At 38.8% G+C, this 17,226-nt stretch overlaps 1 long non-coding RNA gene across 2 annotated transcripts in view; it reads right to left on the reverse strand.

Annotated features, from left to right (window-relative positions):
- Positions 1–1,686: 1,686 nt before the first annotated feature.
- Positions 1,687–17,226, reverse strand: part of LOC133622002 (uncharacterized) — a 29,440-nt gene continuing 13,900 nt past the window's right edge. The window contains exons 2-5 of one of the 2 annotated variants that reach the window (XR_009817730.1): positions 14,958–15,091; positions 14,656–14,843; positions 4,086–4,154; positions 1,687–3,847 (exon numbers count right to left, since the gene is read on the reverse strand). This is a non-coding gene — a long non-coding RNA (uncharacterized lncRNA). The remainder of the gene's footprint in view (positions 3,848–4,085; positions 4,155–14,655; positions 14,844–14,957; positions 15,092–17,226) is intronic. The other variant, XR_009817731.1, reaches the window with a different exon arrangement.

Below are 17,226 nucleotides of genomic sequence, written 5' to 3' on the forward strand. Positions count from 1 at the left end.
ACATAGCTTCGGCGACTTCAATCATGCCGGCAGGCTGGGTGACGGGCAGCCTTCCCCTTAACAACACAACCGTTCCTCCAGCACCCTGACCTTTTTTTTTCGCCTGACAGGACCTCAGCACAGGGCCACCCACTTCAAAGTTGCCCACCTTGACCTCTCGCATAGAAGTAACACATATGGACAACAACACGTGTGTCGTGCGTCATGGAAGCAATCACTTGTCTTCCTGAAAGTCGAAAAACAGAATTATATTATATGGAATGCAGATATAAAGATACACTTGTATCTCTTGCCTGTGGAATATTTGTGTTTATTTAGGTGCCTTATTAAATTAATTTATATCAAATAATAAAATGCATCCATTTTTGATACTGCTTATCCTCATTAGGGCCATGGATAAGCTGGAGCCTATTTCAGTGGACATCACATAAATATTGTATATTTTAAATACATAAATTAACATAACATTTTCATTTTTTCTTTGCATTGTTTTTAGTGTTGTAAAATTATATGGTCATAACAATAGTAACAAATACAACGATGCAATAATTACACAAAAAATACATAAAATGAACATGAATAATAATGAAATGATACATGAATCAATACAAACTTGGTAATAGTAATGATGAATAAAACTTGCAATAATTATTTCGTGTTAAATAAAGTACCATTACAAATAAACAAAACTTTATAATAATAACTTCATGAACCAAAATAATAATAATGATTGTTATTGTTATTGCTACTCTTATTATTAGACTGATATTTATATTAATATAAGTATAATATTGCAAAATAAATACATTAAAAACATTAAAACACCATCCATCCATTTTCTACTGCTTGTCCTTCTCAGGGTCCCGGGGGATGCTGGAGCCTATCCCAGCTGTTATTATTTTTGCTATTTGTATTATTAAAATGATAATATATTATAATACATAAATATATTATAATGCATAAATACATCAAAAACCGGAGAGCATAATAAAAACAAATACAAACTTAATAAAAATGATAAAGGGAGAAGGTTGATGATATGATTTGATACAGGACCTGTTGAATGTGTTTTTTTTTAAATAATTATCCCCTGCTTCTTATCTACTTTGATTCTGATGGATTAAATATATATATTTTTAATACATGAATAAACACTGATTACAGATTTGTATTGCATTTGTTGTATGGTTTTAAGTTTACATGGTCATATTTATTTTATCCAACTTTAACAGATAAAAGAATAAAATATTTACATACAAATGTAAAGTAATAATGATATAAATAATAACTAAATAATAAATACAAACATAATAATAGTAATCATGAATAAAACAATGCAATAATTATTGAAAACATAAAAATGTCTACTAATAATATTAATAATAAATCAAATACAATAATTAAACAATTATACATAACACCTTATAATAACATAATAAAAACAAAAATAAATACATACATACTAGAAACAATATTATATATATTTATATATAAGTATTTAACAATACAATAATTAAAAAATAAATACTATAACTTAACATACTTTAATAATAAGTAAATACACACTTAAAAATATGGTAAACATAACTTAATAATAAAATAGTAATAAAAAAGTTTATTGAACAATACATCACTCATAACATAAAACCAAACAAATACAATCATAATAATATTAATGGTCATAATAATAAATTAATAACACAAATTATCCTCTGCTTCATATTTCTTTATAAGATTGACCAAAAAAACCTGTAAAATAACATCTTTTTTAGTACTCAACTCAAAGCCGGATGGAGGAAAATAAATATACTTCAAATTCTATTTAGGACTGGTTAACAAATTGCTCCGTTGTGGGTCCTGTCATGCCTCATCTGCGACTAAGAATGTTTCAAAGTTTACCGCTTGCACATAGCGTAACGCACCACACACACCCACACACACACACACGGAATGTCAAAGGTCATTGGTGCACACTACAGCATCATCCACAAACACATTTATTTTCACTTCAATCCTTCAACTTTATTTTAAAATCCCTAATATTAAACATCTTTATGTCTGCTACGGTCTTAAAGAAGGACCATAAGGTCAAAGTTCATTTTCTCTGCACGGAGAACAGTGAGCGAGAGAGAAAAAGAACACGCTACTATTTTTATTGTAGGAAAACAAAGTGAAACATCAATCTGACTGCTGATGTCATGTGCTGCACTCCTGCAAAAACAATACTGCAAATTGCAACATGACTGCTGGCAAGGAAAAAGCAGAGTTCAGATTGCACAGGAATAATAACAAAGAAGCGGTCATTGGTGTCAAAAGAACTTGGCCTTGAGTTTTGTAAGCACTTCAAGGCCAATTAAGGAAAAAAAAAGGTGGCATGTGTTTTCTCAAATAGAAGCCATTTCTGTATGTCATTTATTTGAGCAAAATGTTTTGTAAAACATGATAGCATACATGTAACACATATATCCTCAAAGAAAATTTAGTTCAGTGTTTAGTAGAGCTGTGTGAGAAATTTCAAGCCAATCCGATTTATGGGGTTTAATAATAGCATAATAACACCATGTGGTATATTTTTCAAAGTCATAATAGCATGTTTTGACATATGTTCACCCTTTCTTGGGCTACGGTTCAGGAGTAGAAGCTTACGCAAACACACATCTATTTATGCAGTATAAAAATATGCTTTATTTGTTGATTTAACTAGATTTTTTTTCATAATTATGAACTCACTTCGGTTTGGTATTACGACTAATGACAATGATTTATGTGTCTGGATTTGAAACAAGAAAGAATAAGATACAGATTGTTCTTTCTTTGAGTGCAAAACTTCCGTGTTTGATGATTTTAGTTTTAATTTGAAATACTGTTTTTGACAGCATTAGTAGCATTAGCTAGCTCGTATGATGAGTGATTTTAAAATAACAAATAACATTCTAAACATGGCTAACGTAAATTCCGAAAGTATATTAGTTGTTTAATCATTCGTGAAATGTAGTCAAGTCTGTTCGCGGTGGTCTGACATTTACTACCAACAGCCGTGTTAGCGAGCTTGAATGAGTGATTTTATAATAACAAAACAACATTCAAAACATAGCAGATTAAAATTCTAAAAGTAGGTTAGCTGTTTAATAATGTAAAATGTAGTACATTTTATTGAAGTCTGTTTGCTGCTGGTCTGACATCGTACATTTTCAAGCTATTGCCGTGTTAGCAAGCTACTATGTGTGATTATTATCATTATTATTATTATATACTATTATTTTGTTATTTAAAAATAACAAAACATTCAAAACATGGCTAAGGTAAATTGTAAAAGTACATTATCTGTCTGATCATTCATGAAATTTAGTCATTTGTAGTGAAATCTGCTAATCTGACATTTATTAGCCACAGCTGTGCTAGCTAGATCATATGATGAGTGATTTTAAAATAACAAAACAATATTCAAAACGTGGCTAATGTAAATTCAAAAAGTAGATTAGTTGTCTAATCAAACAAAATGTATTAAATTGTAGTGAAGTATGTTTGCTGATAGTCTGACATCGTAGTTTATAAGCTATTGCTGCGTTAGCAAGCTAGTATGACGACTGATTTAAAAATGAAAAAACAACATTCAAAACATCCATCCATCCATCCATCCATCCATCTTCTTCCGCTTATCCGAGGTCGGGTCGCGGGGACAGCAGCCTAAGCAGGGAAGCCCAGACTTCCCTCTCCCCAGCCATTTCGTCCAGCTCTTCCCGGGGGATCCCGAGGCGTTCCCAGGCCAGCCGGGAGACAGTCTTCCCAACGTGTCCTGGGTCTTCCCCGTGGCCTCCTACCGGTCGGACGTGCCCTAAACACCTCCCTAGGGAGGCGTTCAAAACATGGCTAATGTAAATTCTAAAAGTAGATTTCCTGTCTAATAATTCATGGAATATAGTAAATTCTGATGAATTTGCTGCTAGTCTAACATTTACTAACCACAGCCATATTAGCTAGCTCGTATGATGAGTGATTTTAAAATAACATAACAACATTCAAAACATGGCTAATGTAAATTCAAAAAGTAGATTTGTTGTCTACTATTTCATGAATGTTCCTACCTGCACGTCCTGTCCGGAGTGGTCCGTTTGCATCCTGGGGGAACGAACCTCGCAGCAAGCTGCGAACCCCTGCACATGACAGAACGTGCAGGTAGGAACATGATTTATTCTCGAAAACTCAAACAAGTGCCAAAACAGAAACCAAGCCGATGGAACAACGTGCCGATAGCACTCGAAGCTAAGGCTACCATTTAGCATAGGCAAAAGACAAGGAATACTCACGTAACTTGTTGCATGAAGCAAACAATGAAGCCAGGCCGACTGACCGGCAAAGGCAGGCTTAAATAATCCCTCTGATTAGTGCTCGGAAAACAGGTGAGCGTTCCGAGCACCAATCAGAGACAGGTGGAAACAATAAGCACCCATGGTAACTAAAAACAAACAAGGGTGCACAAAAACAGGAACTCAGGGAGTCCAAAACTAACAGAATATAACAAAAACATGATCCGGACCACGGATCATGACAATGTTAGGCCAATACTAAAATAGAAATCAATAAACTTCTCCCATGGATAGGGATGATACTCGAAACCGATTTTCCCGGTTGTTCGATAAGAAAAGAACCGAGTCCTCGGACTCGAATCCCTTTTTGAGAACCGGTACCCGTTATCGAGACCACTATAGAAATAATGCAGACGAGGCGTGTTGGCTGAGTTCTTGACGTTTACTTTCACAGCGTGCTCATAACCTCATTCTTAGCTGCTGGGTGACGACATGCAACAACACTTTTCGGGGCTACCGCACATGCTCGTCACTCCCGTTGCATGCTGGGTAGTGCAGTTGTTATTTTCCCTAGCTCATAACATCACATCCTTCCCCCTATAAAGAAATAATGTTAACTCAATAAAGTGTATTTCTTTTTTTTGCTTTAACTTTTAATTTTTTAGCATTGTAACCACATTTGCAAACAACTTTTCTCTTCATAGAACTTTCTTTCGATAAAGAAATAAAGTGCAAAAATGTCAAAGCATCACAACAAACAGTTATGTCAAATAGCAGCAGAAGTGCACTTTTTGGAGAGTTGTATTATTTTCAGTTTTGTGCCCAAGGGACTGATTTTATTTAACACTATATTATTATTTATACATCTATAGTGATCACAGAGACAGGTTGTTTTTGTGTTACTGTATATATTTGTTTTTCTGAAAAATCCCACTTAATATACTTTGGGTAACAACAGTCAATATTTATTTATATATTTATATTTATTTTATTTTTTTAGGGGGGTAACAGTCAATATTTATTTATTTATTAGATTTTATTTTTTTCTTGTATAATAAAAGGGAGCTTTTGTTAAACCAAATATTGTGTGTTTTTTTCCAAATACCACAACCTATCTGGACTCGATAAGAGAATCGATAAGAGAATTCGATAATAGGCTGGAACTCGATAATTTCTTATCAAACATCATCCCTACCCATGGATGATGGGTAGGCTCCTCCATCACTTTTTCTGTTTCACTTCCAGTTCACTGACATAGGAAAAAACCTTTTGCGAGATCTCGCAAAACATTTTTTCCCGTCCATGTCCCTTTAGGGCCTCCGTAGGATGCTGAGTGTACATTATCCATCCATCCATCCATCTTCTTCCGCTTATCCGAGGTCGGGTCACGGGGGCAGCAGCCTAAGCAGGGAAGCCCAGACTTCCCTCTCCCCAGCCACTTCGTCCAGCTCTTCCCGGGGGATCCCGAGGCGTTCCCATGCCAGCCGGGAGACATAGTCTTCCCAACGTGTCCTGGGTCTTCCCCGCGGCCTCCTACCGGTCGGACGTGCCCTAAACACCTCCCTAGGGAGGCGTTCGGGTGGCATCCTGACCAGATGCCCGAACCACCTCATCTGGCTCCTCTCGATGTGGAGGAGCAGTGGCTTTACTTTGAGCTCCTCCCGGATGGCAGAGCTTCTCACCCTGGGTGTACATTAATGAGAAATAAAATTAACTTTTTTGGATTTTACCAAATGGTTGCAATGAAACAAAGAGTGAAAAATGTAAAGGGGTCTGTGTACTTTCTGTACCCGCTGTATGTTTTTTAAGGCCGTATCCCTGGTGGTGTAACAATACACGCTTCTACCTTTCATGGCAGACGCCATGGGTTCGAGTCCCGGGCAGACTTGTGTCAGGATAGGCATCCGGTGTAAAACCTAAGCCAACAATCATAAATGTGATTGACTTGCTGTAGCGACCTCCGACTGGAAAAAGCCAAAAGGGGTAAAAAAAAAAAATTTAAAAAAAAAAGTTTTTAAGCCAGTCCCATCTAATGAGGTCATCAGTGTGCGGCGTCAGGTAGGTGGTGTGCCGGCTGCTGACTCGCAGCTGTGGAGCATCAAGCTGGAAATCCCCTTATCCTAAGTCATGAACTCATAAGTGTGTGTGTGTGTATTATTTCCCATGTGTGTGTGTGTGTGTGTGTGTGTGTGTGTGTGTGTGTGTGTGTGTGTGTGTGTGTGTGTGTGTGTGTGTGTGTAGGTGAATGATGGTTTAAATGTGGGATTCTTGTGGGCTCGGCATGTGGCTGAGGAGGCGTTTTGGCCCTGCGAGTGTGCGCCGTGCCAGATGGTGTTAAATTCTAGAAGTGTGTTCCATCTAGAGGAGGCGGGACGGAGCTTGGAGCTAGATTGAGGTTTTGATTATAATAACACACACGGTTCATGCACAGGCTGTGTAAGTGTTTGCACCAACAAAAGCCTGTTTTCACTCTCTCACAGTCCTATACTTACTTTATTATCTCCTCTGCGATCTTCCTGCTTGTCTTCGGCCTCATGAACGCCAGGCCTCAAACCTCAACACCCACTCAAGAAGAAACCTTCTATTCTGGCTGAAATAAATGAATCGTTCATTAATCGCCCCCAATGCAAATCTCCATTGACGTCTTCTCAAAAATCAATAAACTTGCTTTAGTCATTGGAGTTTGACCAAATGTTGAGATTCTTAGAGGGAGTTTTTTCCTTGCCTCTGTTGCCCAAGGGCTACATTTGGGGTTGAGGAAGTTTTCTTTACCCGTTTCACATATAAAGTGACTTTAGGGAATCATCTGTTGGGAATTAGTTGTAAAGAAATACAATTTTGGGGAAAAGTTTGGCAACAAATGTGCACACACTGAGCTGCCAAGCTCAACAAATCAAATAATCAGCTGGTGAAGTGTCTTGCTCAAGGACGTGACTAGGATGGCAGAAACTAGGAATCGAACCGGAAACCTTCAAGTTGCTAGCACAGCCGTCCCCCAAACATTCAAAAGATGAACTTGTGCCCGTGAGGTTTTTGTCGTCCCCAAAGTAAGAACTGAACTGGGCAAGAAAGCATTTAGGTTTTCAGCACCGAAGGCTTGGAATAACCTACAATCGAACATTAAACTTCAAACCCTAGTTACGTTGAATGAGTTTAAAGCTTCTGTGAAAGGATTGCAGTCTACCTTGTCTGTATGCACATGTGTCATGTGAGCAAGTTTTAATGTTGTAAATGTGATGTTTTATGTATTTGTTTACTGTTTTTAATGTAACCTTGCTGCTGCCCTCTTGGCCAGGTCTCCCTTGGAAAAGAGATCTTTGATCTCAATGGGATTTTACCTGGTTAAATAAAGGCTAATAAATAATACATTTTTTTGCTTTGGCTTTTTGTCACTACTGTAGCCTAAACAAAGAGTGTGCTGAGAAGGATGGATTTTTTTTTTTGCGTCCATACATTCTTATTTATTTTCAAATGCTTAAATGTTTTTTCTTTAATTTCTTTTTACACTTGTATGTCGGATAAAAAAAATTAACTTGATAATCTATGTATCCAATGTGGTAAAACGTGTTAAAATAGAAAGTTCCTTTACTTTTCAAAATGAATATTAATTAATTGGTCAAATTGATTAACATTGGTCATAGTGTTATTATTAGTCCTAATATTATTAGGAGTGTACCGATAAACCTTTTTCATTTCAAATACTATCCTGATATTTGAGCTGTGAATACTGATATCGGTCTGATTTGATATCAGCACAAATCATAGCACATACTCGTATTATTTTTGTTATGTGGGATGTTATAAAAGGCTTGATCAAGTGAAATTACGTAGAGAAAAATGGTAGGTATAAAAAATACTAATCTGTAATTTGTTCACAACATCTAGTAACACACTAGCCTTTAAATTGACCCCCCCCTTTTAGACCAGTTGATCTGCCACCTCTTTTCTGCTCTACTGGACTCTACTTTTGAAATGTTTTAATTGACTGCTTATGCACATGCAGTGCATCTGAAAAGTATTCACAGCGCATTTCTTTTTCCACATTTTGTCATGTCACAGCCTTATTTTAAATGGAATACATTAATTTTTTTGTCCTCAAAATTCTACACACAATGCCCCATAATAATGTGAAAAGGTTTTTTTTAAAGAATTTTTTGCAAATTTATAAAAAAATAAAAATAAATAAATACATGTACATAAGTATTTACAGCCTTTGCTTAATACTTTGTTGATGCACCTTTGGCAGCAATTACAGCCTCAAGTATTTTTGAATACGATGCTACAAGCTTGGCACACCTATCTTTGGGCAATTTCGCCAATTCCTCTTTGCAGCACCTCTCAAGCTCCATCAGGTTAGATGGGAACCGTTGGTTTTCATCCAGGTTGTCTCTGTACATTGCTGCATTCATTGTTCCTCTATCCTGACTGCTATCTCAGTTCCCGCTACTGAAAAACATCCCCGCAGCATGATGCTGCCACCACCATGTTTGGATGGTATTGGCCTGGTCATGAGCGGTGCCTGCTTTCCTCCAAACATGATGCCTGGCATTCACACCAAAGACTTCAATATTTGTTTCATCAGACCAGAGAATTTTGTTTCTCATGGTGTGAGTCTTTCCGGTGCATTTTGGCAAACTTTTTACTCAGAAATGCTTTCGCTCTGGCCACTATACCATACAGGCCTGACTGACGGTTGTCCTTCAGGAAGGTTCTCCTCTTTCCACAGAGGAATGATGTAGCTCTGACAGAGTGACCATCAGGTTCTTGGTCACCTCCCTGACTAGACTAAGATGAATGCAGCAATGTACAGAGACATCCTGGATAAAAAAAAACAACGCTTTCCATCCAGTCTGATGGAGCTTGAGAGGTGCTGCAAAGAGGAATGGGTGAAATTGCCCAAAGATTAGGTGCGCCAAGCTCGTGGCATTGTATTCAAAAAGATTTACTGCCAAAAGTGCATCAACAAAGTATTATGCAAAGGCTGTGAATAATGATGAATAATACATTTACAAAATGTTTAAAAAATATATGTATATTTGCACATTATCAGTATTGGGTATTGTCTGTAGGATTTTGAGGACAAAGATGAATTTATTACATTTAGGAATAAGGCTGTAACATAAATTGTGGAAGAAGTGAAGCGCTGTGAATACTTTCCGGATGCATTTATGCATTGACCTGATCACTGACCGTAAAGCAGCGTGCTCCGCCTTTTAGGTAACCATCCACGGTCAACTTAAAGAAGCATTTATGTTCAAAATGAATAGTGGGAATATTCAACATTTATGCATTTATATATTTTTTTATGATTAATCGCATACGATTACATTTTAATTTTTGACAGCCGTAGTTTTAACATTTCTACTTTTTCCTGTCACAATTATAATTTTTTTCTTCTTTCTAGTTTTCAAGTTTAATTGCATTTTTAGAGTGTGCCGTGGGCCAACAAAAAAACAAATGTATGCTGAAAATGGCCCTCTCGCTGCATTTTGGACACCCCTGGGGTAGACTAAACCCCACTATAGCTACTTCACACACTCTGAGATGGAGGGTCTCCGTGCTAAAAATAGGCAATAGCAACCGGAAAGGGGCGGGGCTTAGAATGCAAGGGTGAGGGGGGACGTGTTTGCAGTTTATTTTGCTTTGCTTCTTTAATTGATCTATTTATTTGTTTTTGTTTTTCCTGCAGAAACATCTTCCCACGACCTGGCTGAGGGAAGCCAGGAGGACAAGTGCAGCTCCTCACTTGTCACTGCACAGTCTGGGAAGATGGATCAACCTGGCAACTTGGTAGTATTTGTATCAGAGTATCACACCCCTAAAAAAGGCAGGATGCCACCATTGTGAAATGCTATTCAACAATTCCGGGACCAGAGTGTGACATTTAACACCCTCACTCTTCCTACCATTAAATAATTCAATCGCCATTAATCGCATTTTGTCCACAGTTAACACACAATTATTTGCAATTAATCGCAGATAAAAAAATGTCATCTTTGATAATCTTACCTTAGACAGATCATTTTCCAATTTTCTAATACTATCAACAGGGGGACTGGAAAATTTGTTTGCTTTATGCAAATGTTTATTTATTAAAGGTTATGCTTTTTTTAAACACAAACATGCAGGTGAAACTTGCCATTCAGTGTGCCCTTTTCTTTGTCTATTTTTGCTCTGTATTGGTACCCTCATTAATGAAAAATAGTTCTGTTACAGGAAATCAGTGTTACCTCGTTTTTGATGATTTAACTTTGACAGCCATAGTTGGACGCAATTGTCACATCTAATTCTCGCCTGTTTAAAAAGTGGGTGCTGGGTTTGGGTCAGAAAGGGAGCTGCCATGCAAGGCGCTAACCAGCAGCCATCAGGAGCAAGGGGTGAAGTGTCTTGCCCAAGGACACAACGGACGTGACTAGGATGGTAGAAGGTGGGGATTGAACCCCAGTAACCAGCAACCCTCCGATTGCTGGCATGGCCACTCTACCAACTTCGCCATACGGTGCGGATGTTCTCCCGAAATGTGTTTGTCATTCTTGTTTGGAATGACATTGTGGCGCATATTTCTAACAGTGTTAAAGTTGTTTATACGGTCACCCTCAGTGTAACCTGTATTGCTGTTGATCAAGTATGCACGCATTCACGTGTGTGTGCGTACAGAAGCCGCAAATATCTTGTGACTGGGCCGGCACGTTGTTAGAATGGATGAAAAGCGGACGTGACGACAGCTCGTAGAGGACGTTAAAGGCAGTGCCTTTAAAGGCACGCTCCCAAGACTGTGGTCCGGGTGGACTACGAGATATAATGACTGATGAACACCTTCGTTTGATAATAAAGGTTGCCTCAGCTCAAAGCCTGAGCCCTGACATTAATGAACTAGCATCCAAGAAAAGATGCCAGGTATCTGGCTTGGGCACATCAGATTAGATCAGTGTGTTGCAAACTGAGCAGTTTAAAGTCCTGAATGGTTGGTTTATTCATTGTTATTTTATTTTCAAATGTATTAGCCTGTGGAAAAAGTTAATGTTGATATTTACCTCAGAGGGCTGCAAATAGAAAAGAGGCATTACATTTGTATTTAAATTGTATTTGATATGCCATTGATATTTTTTAATTATTATTATTATTAGAAACTCGATTTTTAGAAGGACACATGACACAAACCGTCCACAAACCGTCTGAAATCCCACTGTTTACGATTCTCTGATGAGTGTTTGGGGAGCGCCGTTTTGTCCTACTAATTTTGGTGGTCCTTGAACTCACCGTAGTTTGTTTACATGTTTAACTTTCTTCAACAATGTCAGAGGAAGACATTTTATGCCTCTCATTCTTTGTCTCATTTTGTCAACCAAATCTTTTATGCCGTGTGTGAATGCACAAAGGTGAGTTTTGATGAAGTTATTGACTTTTGTGGAGTGCTATTCAGGCATATTTGGTCAGTGCATAACTGCAAGCTAATCGATGCTAATGCTAGTAGGCCAATATTGCTAATATAGACACTTATATCATGTGTTGACTTCATTATAACACTTATAGAAGGCTTTTATTTTTTTGCGGCTCCAGACAGATTTTTTTTTTAAATTTCTGGTCCAATATGGGTCTCATTTTGTCCACCAAACGTTTTATGCTGTGTGTGAATGCACAAAGGTGAGTTTTGTTGAAGTTATTGACTTTTGTGGCGTGCTATTCAGGCATATTTGGTCAGTACATGACTGCAAGCTAATCGATGCTAATGCTAGTAGGCTAATTTAGACACTTATATCATGTGTTGACTTCATTATAACACTTATAGAAGGCATTTAATTTTTTTTTGCAGCTCCAGGCAGATTTTTTTTTGTATTTCTGGTCCAATATGGGTCTCATTTTGTCCACCAAAAGTTTTATGCTGTGTGTGAATGCACAAAGGTGAGTTTTGTTGAAGTTATTGACTTTTGTGGCGTGCTATTCAGGCATATTTGGTCAGTACATGACTGCAAGCTCATCGATGCTAATGCTAGTAGGCTAATATAGGGATCTTTCTGTGTGGAGTTTGCATGTCCTCCCTGTGACTGCGTGGGTTCCCTCCGGGTACGCCGGCTTCCTCCCACCTCCAAAGACATGCAACTGGGGATAGATTGATTGGCAACACTAAATTGGCCTTAGTGTGTGAATGTGAGTGTGAATGTTGTCTGTCTATCTGTGGCCCTGCGATGAGGTGGCGACTTGTCCAGGGTGTACCCGCCTTCCGCCCGATTGTAGCTGAGATAGGCTCCAGCGACCCCGAAGGGAATAAGCGGTAGAAAATGGATGGACTTCATTATAACACTGATAGAAGGCTTTTAATTTTTTGCGGCTCCAGACAGATTTTTTTTGTATTTTTGGTCCAATATTGCTCTTTCAACATTTTGGGTTGCCGACCCCTGGTCTAAAATGTTTTAGCTTCTGCACAATCCAGCCAAGGCAGTGAATTTGCCCTGCAGGAGTGACATTTATCTGCCGATGGTTCGCTAAAGCTGGTGAAAGCCAACCCTGGGATGTTACCCAGGTCAGGCTGGGTGGAGGACTAGAGCCAGAAGGTCCATGAAGGCAAAAAACTACTGGAAGGTGACTTCAATTTCCAGTAGTTGAAGTCACTACTGACGGGAACCGCTTTAATTTCATTTATGAAGTTAAAGCAGTTCCCGTCAGCTGCTGGAGCAGGGATGTTTATATACGAGAGGACTTGTTCTCCACAGAGCGTAACTGTGAATGTCTACATCACATCTTAGCTAGGGATGGGTACCGAATTTGATACTTTTATAGATGCCCATCGAATGTCGTCGAATCACGAAAAATCAAACGGTGACATATTTGGATACCTTTGCTGCTCGTAATGTCACGTCAGGTTGCAGACTAAACAGTAACTCAAACACTTGGCTGGGAAACAAGTACCTAAGCAGCACTCCGCCAAACTGCCTGTTGATAAAGTAGCAAGTAAAGTATGCCTAATAGAAAACACTCGATTTTAAAGCAAAGCTACACTTTTTCAAAATGCGCTAGCTTGATGCTAGGATTTTCCATGCTGTTGATTAGCATTAGCGATCTTACATAGCAATTTTAACACTTCCAAATTTTGTAATGAAAACTACGACGAAGATGCCTGTTTCAATCAAACTGCTCGTCTGTAATAAGCACAATACTTTCTAGGATAAACACTTTGTAGGGCGCAACATAAGACTCGTCAGCTTCATGGCAAAGACTACTTCCAAGCGAGGCAACACAACCAAGTCTATACACTACTGCCATCTAACACACCTGCTCAGTGGCCTTGTCGTTAGAGTGTCTGCCCTGAGATCGGTAGGTCGTGAGTTCAAACCTCGGCCGAGTCATACCAAAGACTATAAAAATGGGACCCATTACCTCCCTGCTAGACACTCAGCATCAAGGGTTGTAATTGGGGGTTAAATCAACAAAAATGATTCCCGAGCGCGGCCACCGCTGCTGCTCACTGCTCCCCTCACCTCCCAGAGGATGATCAAGGGTGATGGGTCAAATGCAGAGGATAATTTCACCACACCTAGTGTGTGTGTGACAATCATTGGTACTTTAACTTTATGAATTGCAAATGCATGCAAAGTTTACTATACAATACTGCTTTTCACACACACATACTTGGTCAACAGCCATACAGGTCACACTGAGGGTGGCCGTATAAACAACTTTAACACTGTTACAAATATGCGCCACACTGTGAACCCACACCAAACAATAATGACAAACACATTTCGGGAGAACATCCGCACCGTAACACAACATAAACACAACAGAACAAATACCCAGAACCCCTTGCAGCACTAACTCTTCCGGGACGCTACAATATACATTATCAGGCATCTCTAAAAAAAACCTAATTTTATGGTATTATTCAACACATTAACATCTATTAACACAGAAGTGCCAAAAATCGGTACAAGTATCAATTCCCAAATACTGGGAATTTGTACGGTATTGGTTCAAATATGAAAAGTCCATTTCCACTAAGGAACATAACCTTGCTAACACAAACAACTGATCCAAGATGGAAGAAAGGAGCGTACAAAAATGTGTAGGTTGAGACAAATGCAACTTTGGGTGGAGGTCCACTAGAGAAAAGTCCACCAGAATGGGGAAAGGGAGTGGGAGGGATTTTTAATAAACTCGCAAAGCACTCCAAGGAAGTCAAGCAAGGGGGGGAAAGTCCCAAAACGTGGAGATGAAGCAGTAAGAAAGTAACTGACTGGAAGGAGTGAGTCAAGGTTGTTATTGTTGGAAAAGGAGATGGAACCAGAGAAAAAAGTGTGTGCGTGTGTGTGTGTGTGTGTGTGTGTGTGTGTGTGTGTGTGTGTGTGTTCACCAATATGAATATGTCGGCTCGTCTCACTGACTGCCAACATGCTGGATAAAATCGAAAAAAGTTTCCTGGCCGCACATTTGGGGCGGGAAAACCTCCAGCGGGCTGACATCTGAATCGGCATCCTGAGCACTTCCTACGTGTTCCAAAGTGCAGAAAGCGAGCCAGGATTCATCTCTGACTCATTTGTACTGAGGGCAATGAATGAAACAGACATGTGGGTGTCATTGTGTGAAAGAGGAGATAGATCATAGACAAGTCAAGGTTAGATCCAGGCCCGTTCAACCTTAAGCCGCCAGAAGTACCTGCTGGTATGAGAGCGGTCAGTCCGTGATGGAGGTGGGTGGTCTGGGTGATTGTGCCAAAGCTGCTGCTCTCACTAGTGTTGTCTTTTACGGCGGGCTCAGAATCAACTAGCGGTCTTCCCAATCCAGGTGGACTAAAAGGATGATATTGAACTATATTAGGTCAAGTTTTCGAATGGTTTTGCTTGAATATCACTGTAAAGCAATGTTAATAATATTGCATTTTATATTTAGCTTTATTGTCTCTCAAGACAAAGCGTTTCACATACATATATACATACATACATACATACATGCATACAGTTCATGCATTTATTGTGTGGTCTACTACAAAACCCAAAACCAGCTTAGTTGGCAAGTTGTGTAATGGCATGTCTTTGTGATCATATTTTGTTTGGTTATGTTCTATTGGTTTTTGGAGTCTTTCTGCACTCTTGTTTGTTTTGTCACCATGACGGCCGATTAGTTCACCTGTCCTCATGTCTCACGCACCTGTCACTAATCAGGTCTTTATTATTTAAGCTTGTAGTTGCCAGGCAGTCGGCCTGGCGACATTACCTTCTGTACCATGCTCTGTGCCAACTTGTGTTCATGCGATTGTTCGTATCATGCCATGCCACGTAAGTTTTGTTTGGTTTCATGTCCATAGTTTCTGTCTTAGTGTTAGTTTTGTTTTCATTCGCTAAGTTTGTTCTCCGCCTTGTGCTCGCCTTTTGTTTGTTCCTTTTTTGAGTAAAAAATTAAACATGTATTTACCTTCACGCATTGTCCAGTCAAGTCGTTTAGCACCCAGGGAAAGCAATCCACGCAGTAATTTGCGTCACCATAGTCCACATATTGACATGTAAATGGTAAATAAAAACAGAATACAATGATTTGCAAATCGTTTTCAACTTATATTCAATTGAATAGACTGCAAAGACAAGATATTTAATGTTCTAACTGAGAAACTTTCTTTTTTTTTTTTTTGCAAATAATCATTAACTTAGAATTTAATGGCAGCAACACATTGCAAAAAAGTTGGCACAGTTTAGACTTAGACTTCCTTTTTATTGTCATTCAAATTTGAACTTTACAGCACAGATAAGAACGACATTTCGTTACATAAGCTCATGGTAGTGCAGGATAAAAAAGCAATAAGGTGCATATATAAATAAATAAATAAATAAATAAATAAATAATATATATATATATAAAATAAATAAATATATATAAATAAATAAATCGATTACTGTACAGATAAATATATTGCACTTTTTCACATGCGTCCACGTTTATGGATGTATGTTATATTGTTTTATTCCAGCGAGTTAATCCATTTTGGGGGGAGTTGAGGGGATAATTTAATTATGATGCGTTTAAGAGTCTTACGGCCTGAGGGAAGAAGCTGTTACAGAACCTGGAGGTTCTGCTTCGGAGGCTGCGGAACCTCTTTCTAGATTTACCGTCCTCCAGGTTTACAGAATGCACATGAACAGTCTTTGTTAATGCAGTCATTGGGCGGTCGACATGTCAATCATCATGCTAAGTATGGCGCGTCAATGATTTCTAACGATTGATGATTACGCAACAGCAAAGCTCACCTTCCAAGTTGACATGTTTACGGTATTTGCAGTGCTGTTCATGCAGTCACTGGGCGGTCTAATGTCAATCACTACACAGGTAGGAGTATGATAACATGAATGTGCAGGAAAATTGGTGAATCCCCATTTAGGTGGTTTGCACGGCTTTTCAATTGCACACACAGTGTTAGTAGATCTCACACAACACACCCACTCATAGTCCACGCTAGGGTTGTACGTTATACCGGTATTAGTATAGTACCGCGATACCAATGAATCATATTCGGTACTATACCCCTTCTAAAATACCTCCCCATCGTCGTCACGCCGCAGACGAGCATGTTCGGCAGTGCACAATCATGGAGTACTTACCCGCAGACACAGTGTGTAGACAGAAAAGGGAAAACGGACACAGTTTGGCTTAAAAACTAACAATAAAGGTGAAGTTATAACACTGAAACGCCCTCAGGAAGAGGTGCTTTAAGACATGGCTAGCTAGCTAGCGGCTAAAGTCCATCCGCAGTCTACAGTGTTGTAGCGACTTCTAAATCACTAATCCTCGCCTCCATGGTGACAAATAAAGTCATTTTCTTACAAGTATCATCCCTGCAGGACAAGGAATAGCTAAACATGTTTCACTACACACCGTAGCTCACCGGCGTCAAAATGTAAACAAACGCCATTGGTGGATCTACACCAATGGTTCT

The sequence above is a fragment of the Nerophis lumbriciformis genome, linkage group LG25 (assembly GCF_033978685.3).
Source record: "Nerophis lumbriciformis linkage group LG25, RoL_Nlum_v2.1, whole genome shotgun sequence".
Lineage (NCBI taxonomy): Eukaryota > Metazoa > Chordata > Actinopteri > Syngnathiformes > Syngnathidae > Nerophis > Nerophis lumbriciformis.